General features: G+C 45.0%; 1 protein-coding gene across 1 annotated transcript in view; it reads right to left on the bottom strand.

Moving 5' to 3' along the window:
* ELAVL1 (ELAV like RNA binding protein 1) overlaps positions 1-13,143 on the bottom strand; it is a 176,703-nt gene extending 163,560 nt beyond the window's left edge. Inside the window, exon 1 of the mRNA XM_073685731.1 lies at positions 12,962-13,143. The gene's annotated coding sequence lies outside the window, so the exon portion shown is untranslated. The remainder of the gene's footprint in view (positions 1-12,961) is intronic.
* Positions 13,144-14,925: the final 1,782 nt, after the last annotated feature.

The following is a 14,925-nucleotide window of genomic DNA, read 5'->3' as shown; positions in this document are numbered from 1 at the left end:
TCATCCTTACTGTTATTTCAAACAGAGCTTCTTTTCCTTTAGTTAGCTGTTGGTCATCTAGAAGAATCCGATGCATTGGGTCTACATAAACAGCTGCCAAACGAATGTTATTTTGCAATAGTAGCTCCTCTCTCCGTTTCATTGATGTAGCAATGCCACTTGCAATTAACCCTCCTCTTTGGGACAGGCGAAACATCAGGTTCTTCCACTCTAAGAAAATACCTGGAGTTAAGTCCTCTGCTTGTAATTTTTTAGTCACTGTAAATGGGTGCTCTAGCAATTTTTCCAGCTCAGTCACCTGATTCCACTGACTTTCATTTAGCGTCAGTTGAGGGTTAGCCATGTCTACAAGAAAGGTTTTCAGTTCAACCAAGCGCTGAATCATTAAGTAAGTACTGCCCCATCGTATGGCTTGATCAATAATTGCCCCTTTTCCAGCAAGTCTCTTCAAAATTGAGTCAACTTTAGGAGTTCTGGCAACAGTAGCCAATTTTCTCACCTTGCCAATCAGTGCAGCAGCAGGTCCTTCTTGCAGACCGTCTCTTATAGCCAGCTGTAGCATATGCACAACACAGCGCATGTGATGAATGAAAGAACGAACGTATTGACACAGTTTCAACAAGATCATCTAAACTATCATGTTGCTGTTCATCTGAAGCAACTTCAGTTTGCTCCTCAGTTATAAAACTGTGTTCCTCTATTTCAAACATTTCTGTGTCTGTGGACCCAGAATGTTCTTCTAGCTGCTGGTCACCATCATTACTCTCATTCATTAGCTTAATCGTACTTATCATATTTGAAGCATTGTCAGTTGCTCTTTTTTAAGATCATAGTCTTGCAGAATCTTTTCCACCAAGACCTGGAGAAACTCACTGGTGTGATGAGCTTTGGTGTCTTTTACTGCCAATGTCTTGGTAACTATTTCATTTTTGTCACAAACAAATCGGACATTGATGGCAAAATAGTTCACTCTGTGACGTGTGCAGGCATCCATTTTAAGAAACAAAGCGTCCCTTGAGTTTTTTTTAAGTTCTTCCTTTTGTTTAAAAGCTTCTTCGATTACTAATTTTCTAATACTCTCTCTCTCCAGAGAAACACCAAGCTTGCGGGCCATTTCCCCATTCAGACACATAAAAGCTGGTCGTGAAAATAATGAAATAGGCACACTATCCTTTACAACAAGCTCTATGATCTGTTTTTTTTAAAAGCATCTACTGTCATTGTCACAGTAACTGTCACTGACAAAATATCTTGCAACTGATGGCTGCAAAGTTCTCTGCTCCTTTGTTTGGCTGGAAGAGCTGGGCACTGGTTCATTGGTTTGGATGCAGTCTTTCTCATCCACTGCTTTCAGTACTTCTGGATGAAAGCGCTGTAAATGTCTCTTTAGATTAGAAGCTCTGGTAGGAGCATTTTTATCTTTGCCTGAATATGCACTGATCTTGGCTTCACAGCATTTGTTTTCGTCTGGATCATTTGTCATACACTGATAGACATAATGTTTTCTATCTTGAGTGATGGTGAAATGTTCAAATACAGCTGATTTAATGTGACGCTTCTTTGACATTCTCAGGTTTTTAATTCTGCATTCACAATCCAAATGACAATTGTTTTTCCTATAAACAATTGTACAAAATTATTGCCAGGTCGTACAACTGATATAGTGGTCAGTAATACTGTAATTCCTCATGCACTCACAGTTAACTGATGCAAAGTTTGTTGAAAGGATAATACTTCTTACAGTCTTCCTCTTCTGAGTAGCAGCTGTGAGATGCTTGGAAGACGCACACCTAGTAAACATCTAGTCTAGAGGAGAAGCTTTACTACTAAGAATTTGCAACACATTTTCACTTTCAGTTTCATACATTGTAAGTAGGGGGGTTGGGGCAGCATGAGGTTAACCAAGTATAAGATTAGATAAGGGCAGTGGAGAACAGTAACACACAAGAAGTAAGAAATGTCTCTATCTCCAGCAGAACTGCTTATCACTGTTGTTCATAGTTTGATAGAACATATATATTTGAGTAACATTTATAAAATTCATATGAAAGTTCAATTATGAAATATTAATACATTTTTTTTTTAAAGCTGGAGTCGGTACATTTCTACCGACTCTAACCAAAACTAACTCCGACTCCACAGCCCTGGGGGAGACGGATGAAAAATTGGACTCTGATGTAGCAGGTCGTGGTCTGTTGGCAGGATGAGAGGCTCCTCTGAGTTCAGAAAGTTCAAAGCCTCAAACCAGCTCCTCTTTGCCATAGTGCAGTGATCAGAATGGTCCTGACTCTCCCTTCTGATCTTTTGCAATATCCTTGGTAGCAAGGTAATTGGAGGAAATGCATAGGCCAACCTGAAATTCCACAGGTGAGACAATGCATCTACCCTTGAGTCTCGTTTGGATCTATGGAGAAGTAAAGATCCACTTTTCTGTTCTGTCGACTCACAATGGATGAACCCATTTTTCGGTTATTAACTCGAACACTTGTATTGAGGCTCCATTTCCCCGGATTTATTTGGTTCTGCTCAGGAAGTCTGCCTGGATATTTTCGGATCCCTTTACGGGACGTTCTGGCCAACAAAAAATTCTTGCCGAGACTTCTCGCAGGCTCCAGTGCTTTGTGCTGCCCTGATGACGTAGGTGGGCCACTGTGGTCGTATTGTATGAATAAAATTCCGACATGAGTTCCTTGAAGTATAGATCTTGCTGCTCTGAGGGCTCTCTCTACAGCTCTTAGTTCCCTGAAGTTTGAAGACTGGTCGTCCATCCTTCTTGGCCAGACTCCCTACAAGACCGCCCCTGATGTAACTGCTCCCCAACCTTTTTTGCTGGCATTTGTGGTTACCAAAGAGAAAGGGTGTTGAATCCAAGGTATTCCCTTGGCCGATATTTCCGCATCCAAGTCTGAGCTATCCTCCAGGGCGTATTTCCTCTTTTTTGACCCCAAGGCCCCCGTATAGGATTGGGAGAAGGTGGCTAAGGATGATTGATTTGAATTTTGCTCCTGGCTAGCGCTGATTTAAGTGGGGCACTTGCGCAGTTTTACATGGCCAGCCGAGGCTCCCTGCGCAGTGAGGCTGTGTAGCTACTAGCTTTAATGCGCATGCGCTGTGACGAGCGGCTCCGGCCACACACAGTGAAGCTAGGAACTTCAATGCGCACGTGCGGGGAGCCGCTCGTCAGAGCGCATGCACAGTAAAGCTGGAAACTACACGGCCTCACTGCGGACGCTCGTTACAGAGCATGCGCAGTGAAGCTGGGAGCTGCACAGCCTCACGGCGCACACGCGGAGAGAAGCTCGTTACAGCGCATGCGCAGTGAAGCTGGGAACTGCACAGCCTCACGGCGCACAAGCGGGGAGCCGCTCGTTACAGCGCATGCGCAGTGAAGCTGGGAACTACACAGCCTCACTGCACAGGGAGCCGTGGCTGGCCATGTAAAACCGCGCAAGCACCCAACTTACATCACAGCTAGCCAGGAGTAAAATTCAAATGAATGGGCGACGCCAGCCCTGACAATGTGGCGCCACCCATGACTGAATATGAGGATCACACCCCTATAACTAAAACAAGCAGGTAGGATATAAGTGTATAAAATTATATAGACTCATGATACTACCACCAATTTTAATGAAAAAAAGTGATAGTGATGCACATTGCATCACTAACAATGCTATGGGGGCAGTTTACATAGTAGATAGGACATGACAGGTTCCCTTTAAATTGGAGCCCAGAAATTAAGCTAGGGCTGTCCACTAGTAGAAAAGCCCTTTAACCCCTTTAAAGAGCCTTACAAATTTTTTATTTTTCCTTCCACATAGCAGTATGAGGGCTTATTTTTTTGTGGGCGACTTGTACGTTAGAATGATATCATTAATTTTATTATGTGATGCATTGGAAAGCGGGAGAAAAAAAAAATAGATTCCAAGTGCATTGAAATGGCAAAAAAGTGAAATGCCACAATTTATTTATTTACTATGTTCACTACACGGTAAAACTGACCTGGCATTATAATCCTCCAGGTCAGTAGGATTACACTGATAACAAATATGTATAGTTTTTTTTCCTATTTAAGTGGTGGAAAAAAAATCTTGCTTGTGTCGCCATTTTCCGTGACCTGTAACGTTTTTGTTTTTCAGGATCTGGGGCTGGGTGAGGGCTTATTTTTTGTGCCCTGAGCTGATGTTTTTACTGATTCTATTTTAGAGTAGATCAGATGCTTTGATCGCCTCTTACTGCATTTTGTTGCAATGTTGCGGTGGACAAAAAAACATCTCTGGCGTTTTGATTTTTCTTCTCCTTAAGCCATTTGTACTTTATTATATATTTTGATATATCAAACTTTTATGAATGCAGGGATACCAAAGATGTTTATTTTTTTTTTATTATGATTTTATTTTTAATGGGGCAAATAGTGGGAGAGAAACTTGTGCTTTTTATTTCATATTTTTAAAAACTTATTTTTTTTCCTCACTTTTTATAGTATTTAATAGTGATGAGCAAGCATGCTCGTTGCTTGAGATTTGCGAGCACCTATTATCTTCAGCGTGCTCGGGCTTTAAGTTTTCGTCGCTCCGTGCTCATGATTTGCGACTCTTTGACAACTTTAATACATGTGAGGAATGCCTGTTTTTCCAACATTCCTCACATGTATTAAAGCTGTCAAACATTCGCAAATCATGTTCACGGAGCGAGTACGAAAACTTAAAGCCCGAGCACGCTGAAGATAATAGGTGCTCGCCCGAGCATGCTCGATCATTACTAGTATTTAATAGTCCCCCTTAGTGGACTCGAAGCTGCTATCCTTTGATTGCGACTGCTATTATAGACAAAAATCACTATCTCCTGACTGGCTTTCACAAAAGGATCTTAATGACAGGCACGGGGTAATAAGCAGAAATTTCAAAATGGAGGCAAGTCACTGAAGAATCAGTGACCTGTACAAACACGTGAGGCACGCGAAGAGGCCGTAGCAGAAGACCCTTCTAGCCTCGATGTACAAAAGACATCATCCGAAGAAGACTTAAAATAAGAACCACTGATCAGATTCCTTCAAAGGTATCGATTTAATCAGTGTAACATGGTCATACCTTTACTTTATAGTGCTAAGCCCTGCCGAGTTTATCTTTAACCCCTTCATGACATATTACGTATATATACGTTATATGTTGCATCTCCCCCTTTGAGGCGGGCTCCGGCGCTGAGCCCTACATCTTTTTTGGCAATTGACAGCCCCCTAACAGCCGCAGGTGGAATCGCAATCCACCCATTGCTGTTAACATGTTAATTGCCACTGTCAATCTCTGACAGGGGCATTTAACATGGCAGCGCCGGAAGAGCGTTATAAAACCCGCCCGTCACATGATCGTGGGGAACTGATGGGTTGGCATGATAACCCGGGGTCTGCAGGAAACACCTGTGGTTTTCATTGCCGAACTGCTTTGAGCGCCACCCCATGAGAAGACGAACATTTCTGCTGAACACAGCAGGGTTGAAGCCCTGCTATGTGCAGCACAAGTGATCAGATGATCACAGCTTCTGGTCTCCCATGAAGACTATTGAAGACAGTAAAAAGTTTTAAAAAAAAGTATTAAGAAAATATAAGTACAAATCACCCCTTTATTGCCCCATTAAAAATAAAACAATTAAAAAAAAAAAATCAAAAATACACATTTGGTATCGTCAAGTTCAGAAACGCCCAAACAATATATAAAAATAATTAATCAGATCGGTACACAACGTAACAAGAAAGAAAAAAAAAACAACGCCAGAATTACCTTTTTTTGGTCGCCGCAATATTACAATAAAATGAATGGCCGATCAAAACATTGTATCTATCCCAAAATGCTATTAAAAATGTCAGCTCTGTGAATAAGCCCTCACCTGGCCCCAGATCCCGAAAATTATAGACGATATGGGTCTCAGAAAATGGCGACTTTTAACAAACTTTGGATGATTTTCATCACTTAAATAAAAAGAACCTATACATGTTTGGTATCTACGAGCTCACAATGACCTGGAGGCAGGTGGCCCAAGACAGAGGGGTTAAAGGGAATCTGTCACCACATCTGACCTATTTAAACTATTAACATGAAAGGGGAGTTACCAGTGTGATCTGTAATGGCCGCTCTCTGCTCCCCTGCTATCACTGCGTAGTGATTACACCTGACACATCTGCAAGTTCCTCTCAACTTCCATCTCATAGGCAGACAGGGTTGTAATACTGTTGCAATACAGCAGCGCTCAGAGAGAAGCAAAAAAACGTGTTTGAAAGAAGACAAAGTTAATTTTCCCTGTTCGGTGTTAGTTACTTGACTCAGACTGGCAACTCTCCCTTCAAGTAAAATAAGCTCTGGTGGCAGAGTTATCTTCCAGGGAGCATCTTCCTCACAATCGATGCAGATTTAATGCATTTCCGCAGTGGAAACGCATTAAAATCGCTGGTTAAGATGTCTGCCATGTTTCCCAATGATAATCCGCATGTGCTGTGCACATGCTGCGGAAATTTCGGCAGCGGATTATCATTGCTGAAAAATCCGCAGCACAACCAATTTGGGCGCGATTTCACGGCGAAATCACGCCCATTGACTTGCATTGAAACGCATAACATCCGCATGTATACATGCGGATATTATGCGGTTCAATGCACGGATGGTACCCGGGTTGGGAGAAGAGGAGACTCTCATCCGACCCAGGTACCATCGTACCTGCAAGTTAAAAAAGAATTCTAAAGTAAAAAAAATTATTCATACACACCTCTCCGGCGGCACCCGGTCTCCTCCTGGCGGCGATCCTCTCTCCTCGGCGGCCCGCGATGTACTGGCAGGACCTGCGGTGACGTCATTTAGTCAGCTGATGGTCACCCGACCATCAGCTGATCACTGACGTCAGCGGTCGCGTGATCATCAACTGACTAAAATGACGTCATCGCAGGACAGACGCCGAGGAGAGAGGATCGCCGCCGGGAGGAGACCAGGGGCCGCCGGAGAGGTGAGTATAAGTTTTTTTTTTTTTCTTTTTATTTACACTAGATGCACGATTTGAAGCAGAAATCTCCTGATAAGTTGGTTTCAATATAAACCCATGCCAGTTGCATTGATTTATATTGTGTGACCAACTTGTCAAGCCCTTTTCCAAGTGATGCTCAAAATCGCTTGGAAAACCGCTTGAAAACAAAACGCATGAAAAAACGCATGTAAAATCCGCATGCGTTTTTTCTGCCAAGGAGATGCAGAAATGCTCAGGAAACTTCTGCTTCAAATCTGCATCGCGGGCACATAGCCAGAGGCAGTGTGCCCACTATGCGTTTTCCAAGCATTTATGCTGCGGAATTTCCGCAGCATAAACGCTTGGTAATCCGCCCCCCATGGTCCCCAATGACAAGCCGCAATGTCAATCAATGTCAATACCCGTGCTGCGGATTTTTCCGCAGCATGTCAATTAATTTTGCAGACACGCAGAGTAATCGCCGCCATTGACTTGCATTGGAACGTTTGGATTCCGCATCACTACATGTGCACAAGCAGAATCCAAACGTTTCAATGTGCGGATGGTACCCAGGTCTGGAGGAGAGAAGACTCTCATCCAGACCTGGGTACCATAGAAAAAAAATATATATATATTATACTAACCTTCCGACTCCTTCTCTGTGCTTGCCGGCAACTCGCGGTGGACTGTAGGACCTGCGCTGACGTCACAGTCATGTGACGGCAGGTCCTAGTACAGTGTACCGCGATCTGCCGGCAGCCTGGATGGAGCAAAGCAAGACTGCGGGGGCCATCGGAAGGTAAGTATACATTATTTTTTTATTTTTAACCATTCTTTAAGGTCACACTACATCCTTTTGCATGGATTTGCATGGATTTATATAGTGTGACCAAGTTGTCAAGCACTTTCCAAGTGATGCTAAAATCGCTTGGAAAGCGCTTGACACCCGCATGCGGAAATGCATGTGAAGAACGCTTCACATCCGCATGTCCCTGGCAAGAAAAATGCATGTACAATCTGCATGTACAATCCGCATGCATTTTTTTCTGCCAGGGAGATGCAGAAACGCTCAGGAAAAAATCCTGAGCATTTCTGCATCGTGGGCACATAGCCTAAGTGATAAAAGAGGATTTCTCCACAACAAGGCATCTGATATGAAGCATACAGATATCACACTTCTCAGCATTCTATAACCTGTATGCCCATATAAGTAGTTTAGACGGGAATCTGTCACCACATCTGACTTTTTAAAGGCACGTGATGACTGATTAAATCAGTCGACATGTGTGGGAAAAGATGTGGGCTCCGGGTTTGAGCCCGCATCAGAGGCAGGGACATGACTTTTTACATCAAAGGGAATCCGTCATGGGGAAAAAAAATGCTATTAACCTTCAGATGTAAGGTTAATCTGCAGGTTAATAGCATTTTAAACCTAACTGGCACCCGCAGTTAGAGCTTCGCTGCCGGGAGAAAAATCACAATTTTTCCTCCCGGTAGGGTTCAGGGTTCAGTCAGAGGTGTTTAGCCGGCGCAAATTCAATCCCTGCTCTGTGTGTAGAGAGCGGCAGCTGTAACCGTACCCTCCGACACTGACTGACAGGATCAGCCTTAGAGCTGGCAGCCAAGTCAGAGTAGTGACTGAACCAGTGACTGCATGCCAAATGCTGTCTGGAGGAAAAAATGTTAAAGCCACACTGCCGGGAGGAAGTAAGTGAGGACGCTAGACAAATTCAGAACATTATTAAACCTGCAGATTGACCGCATATCTGAAGGTTAAAAGTTTTTTTTTTTTCTTCACATGACAGGTTCCCTTTAGCCCCTTCACCCCCAGGCCATTTTCCACTTTTGCGCTTTCGCTTTTTGCTCCCCTTCTTCCTAGAGCCAGAACTTTTTTATTTTTCCTATCAATATGGCCGTGTAAGGCCTTACTTTTTGTGGGACGAGTTGTACTTTTGAATGACACCATTAGTTGTACCATATTGTGTACTGTAAAAGGGGGGGGGTGAATCCAAGTACGGTGAAATTGCAAAAAATGTTCAATTCCAGTTTTTGTTTTTTTTTACCATGTTCACTAAATACTAAAGCTGACCTGCCATTATGATTGTCCAGGTCATTACAAGTTTGTAGATACCAAACATGTATAGGTTCTTGTTTATTTAAGTGGTGAAAAAAATTCCAAAGTTTGTCAAAAGTCGCCATTTTCCGAGACCAGTAGCGTCTACGTTTTTCAGGATCTGGGGCCGGGTGAGGGCTTATTTTTTGTGCACCGAGCTGACGTTTTTTACTGATCCCATTTTGGGGTAGATCTGATGTTTTGATCTCCTGTTACTGCATTTTATTGCAATGTTGCGGCCACCAAAAAAAAATCCTGGTATTTTGACTTTTTTTTTGTTACGCCGTTTACCGATGGGATTAATTCTTTTTATATATTGGTAGATCGGACGATTCCGAACGCAGCGATACTAAAATTTGTAAAGTTGATTTTTTGTTTTATTTTGAAGGGGGGGGGGGGGGATTTAAACTTTTGTTTTTACATGTTTAAATAGATGATCAGTTCACCTGTGTGTAGCAGAATTGCTCACTTGCTCTGAGCGCCGACTGCTGAGCGGCGCTCATAGCATCCTGGCAATGACAACCGCAGGGGTCTCCTGCAGACCCAGGGTTGCCGTGCCAACCCATCAGAGACCTGTGGTCATGTGACCTGGGTACCAATGGGCGGAACCATGTTAAATATCGCTTTCAGAGAGTGACATGATAAGATGTGATTTAACATGACAAAAAGCCGCGGGTCGATCACGTTCCCACCCGTGGCTGTTATTGGTGTACATTAACAGCTGATCAGATCAGCTGTCATGTCTCCGGAAAGGTGCAGGCTGATCTCCGGAGCCTGCACAGAAGGGAGAGACACGACATGCGCTGTACATGTACGGCACATGTCGGAAAGGGGTTAAAAGAGAATTTCTGGGCTGAAATGAAAAGTTGACGACAACTCCAGACTGCCAAATTGTTTGTGTATGATGCACAAATAGTCAGAATTCCACTGTAACCCTCATGCAAGTGGGTGTTCACGTGATGAAAAGTATGTGATTTGCATACCTGCGGTAACATACCAACTAGACTTCTGCACTTCTCTTAATGTTTTTCTTTTGAGAGAAGCAAGGTAAGAATAGTCATCACGTGACTGCCAGACTGCACATCGCATACCTGATGTCACGTGACCACCCACTCGTACTGGGGATACAGGGGAATAGCACACTTATGATTCAACAGTCTGCAATCACACAGAGGGACAGCAAATGTAAAAATAATCTGTCAGCAGGTTTTTGCTATGTAATTTAAACAATGAATTCAGCAATGTGGCACTTAGGCTGTGTGCTGTTTACTTACAATGAAGTTAATCTCACTAGGACATTATCATTGCTCTAACTACCAGGCAAGTGCTGCGACTCCACCCCCTCCTGTGATAAGCACCTCACTGTCTATAGACAATGTACATAGAGGGGGCAGGGCAGCTTTCTCAGCTCTGCTGCATGTTACAGCTAAGAACTCCGTGACAATGGCTGCACCCAGTAATCTAAGTGACGCTTTGTTGAAATCAGGGTCTCTCTTTCTACATTATGGTTCTCACAGATGAGAGGCAAATTTGTCTAAATTTCAGCCACGCCATACAGCAAATGCCATAAAGAATCGAAAGGCCAGAACTGCAGGGGTGGGGGAAGGGAGGATGCTTTGTCACCAGAAAATAAAAAAAATAAATAAATAAAAAAAAAAATAAAAAAAAAGTGAGCTGCTGATTGATATCAACAAAAACATTAGCATACCAAGAAAAAAAACAAGCGAGCCTTCACACCGCTATGTGGATGAAAATAAAAAGAGTGTTAAGGGCCTTGGAATTTTATTTTGCAAAAAAAAAATTTTTTTTCTCATTACTAGACACAAAAAAGACCCCACACTAAGCCAGCTCGGTGTCACTGGAGTTAGGCTGAGGCTAAGTGCCCACGATGCAGAAATGCTGTACATTTTCTCCGCTTCTCCGGTCTGTTGTATGTCTCGCGGTGGTGTGAAAGGACCTGCAGTGACGTCATCGAGTCATGTGACAGGTCACGCAACTGGCGACATCAGCGGTCGCGTGACCTGTCACATGACTAAATGACGTCATGGCAGCTCCTTTCACACCACCGCGACCCATACAACAGACCAGACGCAGCAGAGAAAACACAGGGGGCCATTGGGAGGTAAGTATAATCTTTATTTTAAATTATTTTTTTTAACAGGTACTATGGTGCCCGGGTCTGGAGGAGAGTCTCCTCTTCTCAAAACATGGGTACCATCCGCACACAGAATCGCATAATATCCGTGTCTGCAAATGTGTTCATACGGATATTATGCGTTTCAATGCAAGTCAATGGCGGCAATTACGCTGCGTGTCCGCAAAATTAATGGACATGCTGCGTATTTTTCTGCAATGATAATAAGCAGAGGAAATTTCCGTAGCATGTGCACAGCACATGCGGATTATCATTGGGGACCATGGGGCACGTATTACCAAGCGTTTTCGCTGCGGAAATTCCACGGCAAAAACGCTTGAAAAACGCATAGTGGGCACGCAGCCTAAGTGCCCACGATGCAGAAATTCTCGGAACTTTTCCTGAGCGTTTCTGCATCTCCCTGGCAGAAAAAAACACATGCGGATTGTACATGCGTTTTTCCTGCCAGGGACATGCGGATGTGAAGCGTTTTTCACATGCATTTCCGCATGCGGGTTGACAAGCGCTTTCCAAGCAATTTTAGCATCACTTGGAAAGTGCTTGACAACTTGGTCACACTATATAAATCCATGCAACTGGCATGGATTTATATAGTGTGACCGTAAAGAATGGTAAAAAATAAATATTATATTTACCTTCTGATGGCCCCTGGTGTCTTTATCCGATGAGTCCGGTCTCCCTGGTGTCTCGCGGTGGTGTAAAAGGACCTGGCATGTCGTCACTTAGTTATGTGATGGGTCACGCGAGCGCCGTCGTCAGCGGTTGCATGACCCGTCACATGACTAAATGACGTTGTGACAGGTCCTTTTAGACCATCGCGAGCTGCCGGGGACACTGGACGCATCGGATAAAGACACCAGGGGCCATCAGAAGGTAAGTATAATATTTTTTTTTTTTTTTTACAGGTACTATGGTACCAGAGTCTGGAGGAGAGACTCCTCTTCTCCAGACCCGGGTACAATTCGCACATTGAATCGCTTAATATCCGCATGTGCACATGTAGTCATGCGGATATTAAGCGATTCAATGCAAGTCAATGGCGGCGAAAACGCTGCGATTACACAGAATAATTGGTTGCGCTGTGGATTTTTCCGCAATGATAATCCGCAGCGGAAATTTCCGCAGCATGTGCACAGCACATGTGGATTATCATTGGGGAACATGGCAGACCTTCTACCGAGCGTTTTTTGTGTGTTTCTACAGCCGCTGCGGAAACGCTTAAAAAAAAAAAACATAGTGGGCACACTGCCTTATGCCGCCATAATATTCACAGCAGGCTTGTGCTGCACTGCAGAGATGAAGCCATTTCATTTTCCGCCTCAGGCAACAGGAAAGGCAGAATCTGTGCTGGGACTACGAAAGATACATGGGAAGTCCGCTCGGCAAGGACCCCCCACCATGCCCGCACATGCCGGAGCCCGCACATGCCGGAGCCCGCACATGCCGGAGCCCGCACATGCCGGAGCCCGCACAGCCGGAGCCATGAGGCAGCTCCCTGCGCTTTCCCGCCCAAGCTTTGCAGCCAGGGATCACCCGCCAGAGGATGGGCCTGCTCCACAGCAGTACTCGGCTCAATACAGGGCTAGGCCGCACTGCAGCCTCAAAGCGATGGAGGAAGGCCGCCATGGAGCTTTTTACGGCTACACCGTTTGCCACATTTTCCGAATGTCTACAATGCTTTCTTTCTCCCATTCAATAGCTCTTACCCTTGGGAGCTTTCCGCTCTGAACAGAGGAATGAGTAGTACGATCTGTGTCCGGTCCAGCAGGTTCCCAGCGCGGAAAAAGCAACAGCTTCCGTCGTCACACAGTGAAAAAAAGAGGAAAACGAGAGGAGAGCAACATGGCGGAGACGGCCCGCGCATGCTCACTACTTAGTCTGGGCCCCGCCACCGCCGCCCCAACTCATTGGTTAAGAGAAAGAGCGCTCAGTCAGGAATGGCGGCTCGTCCTGCCGCGCTACGAGCGCGCTCCTGAGAGCATGAGGGGGCCGGGAGAATGGCGCTTCACCAGCCTCAGTGCTGGGACTTCATGTCGTAGTCATTTAGGTTAAAGCAGGAAGGAAAGTGCTAGACTAAGGTTCTGGGTGTCCATTTGCCGATGAGCTATAGCAGTATTGTGCCTGGTCTAGGTGCAGATTCTATTGTGCTTCTCCAAACACCGTCATGGAGGAAGTACAGGTAAGCCAGTAGCTGTCCTCCTGCCAAGGCAATGTGAGAACGAGCAGGCAGAAAGCAGTCAGGAATATCCAGCTCTCAGGTGCCCCTACGCCATTGTTCACGCTGTGAAAAGGGATTGAGCCGTGCCCTGTGGGAGCCATTGAGTTTAGGCTCTGTTCACATTAATGCAGTGCTTTCTGGCAACCTTTACATTGGCAGTCTACTGCAATCTGACAGGAACCCTAAGCGATGGCTGCCAATGGGGTCACTGGCTTACAGCCAGACAGTAATCTTTTTCTCACCTCTAAATGTGGTTTGTCGTGTTTTGTGCATGTTTGAAAAAGCCGCACTGCCGGGTGGAGAGCAGACCGTGCCCATTGTGACAGGACCTTAACCCTCCATCAGGGGCAACTGATCTGACAGGCGCAGCTTACTTAGTTTCATTTCTCTATTTTCAGTGGTTTGTCTGGGAAACACCCACCTCCCAGTACCTTCCTAACTTTAAAGGCTGTGTGAAACCTGAGAAGCCATTTATTACATTCCTATTAAGGTAACTGATCACTTTTAGAGCATTGAATTTTAAAAAAAAAAGGAAAATATAGCCAATTTTCTAGCCTGTGCCTGACAGGCGCAATGCCCCTAAACTCGCTATAAAACATATTGCCCCTGACGGAGGATTAAGCAAGCTGCACTGGAGATGATTGGTTTACAATATAGGGAGAGCCAGAACCAGTGGACTTCAAGGGTGCTGCTGATTCAAGACTGATCCGAAGACAAATTAATTGAAGGTGGTTTATTGTCAATGCGTTTCAGAGATAAATCTGACTCTTTCCTCAAAACAACCTCATGTGAAATGCGTCCGGAGGAAGGAGTCAGATTTGACTCTGAAGCGCATTGACAATAAACCACCTTCAATTAATTGGTCTTCGGATCCTTTCTTGAATCAGCAGCACACTTGAAGTCCACTTGTTCTGGCTCTCCCTATATTGTAAGCCAATCTGTGGATGTTGCAGCGGCCGACAACTATGCTACTATAGTGGTTGTGTCACACAACCAGTGGTGTACCGCCAATGGCGGCAGACCACGCCACTGCTATGGGGCTCGTGAGCGGGGAGGGCCCCAAGCAGCGTGGGAACGAGGAGGATAGGCGAGTAGGAGTTTGCGGCGGCAGAGGAGCGGGTTGCGGCATTGGAGGAGCTGGGCACACGCAGTAGCCCCTGCCGCAGCCACTACGTGTGCCCACTGCTAAAGGGACATGAATATTCCCTATTCTCCACTCCCATGGGCGTGGAGAAGAGGGAATATTCATTCTCTTCAGCAGCGGGCACGGAGGAGCGCTGAGCCGCGGCTCCTGTCAGTGCCCGCTGCTAAAGAGAAAGCATATTCACACTTCTTCACGTCCATAGTCCCGGCATGGAGAGGAGTGAATGTGCCAGCAGCAGCAGCTCACCTTGGCTTCTGAGAGCACGTGCAGCTCAGATGCCGACATGAGCTGCTGCAGACAGGACTCAG

The sequence above is a fragment of the Phyllobates terribilis genome, unplaced genomic scaffold (assembly GCF_046119375.1).
Source record: "Phyllobates terribilis strain yellow unplaced genomic scaffold, ASM4611937v1 Scaffold_1__5_contigs__length_1240528914, whole genome shotgun sequence".
Lineage (NCBI taxonomy): Eukaryota > Metazoa > Chordata > Amphibia > Anura > Dendrobatidae > Phyllobates > Phyllobates terribilis.
Note: the sequence above shows the minus strand (reverse complement) of the source record. Positions and strands in the feature narration are given on the sequence as shown.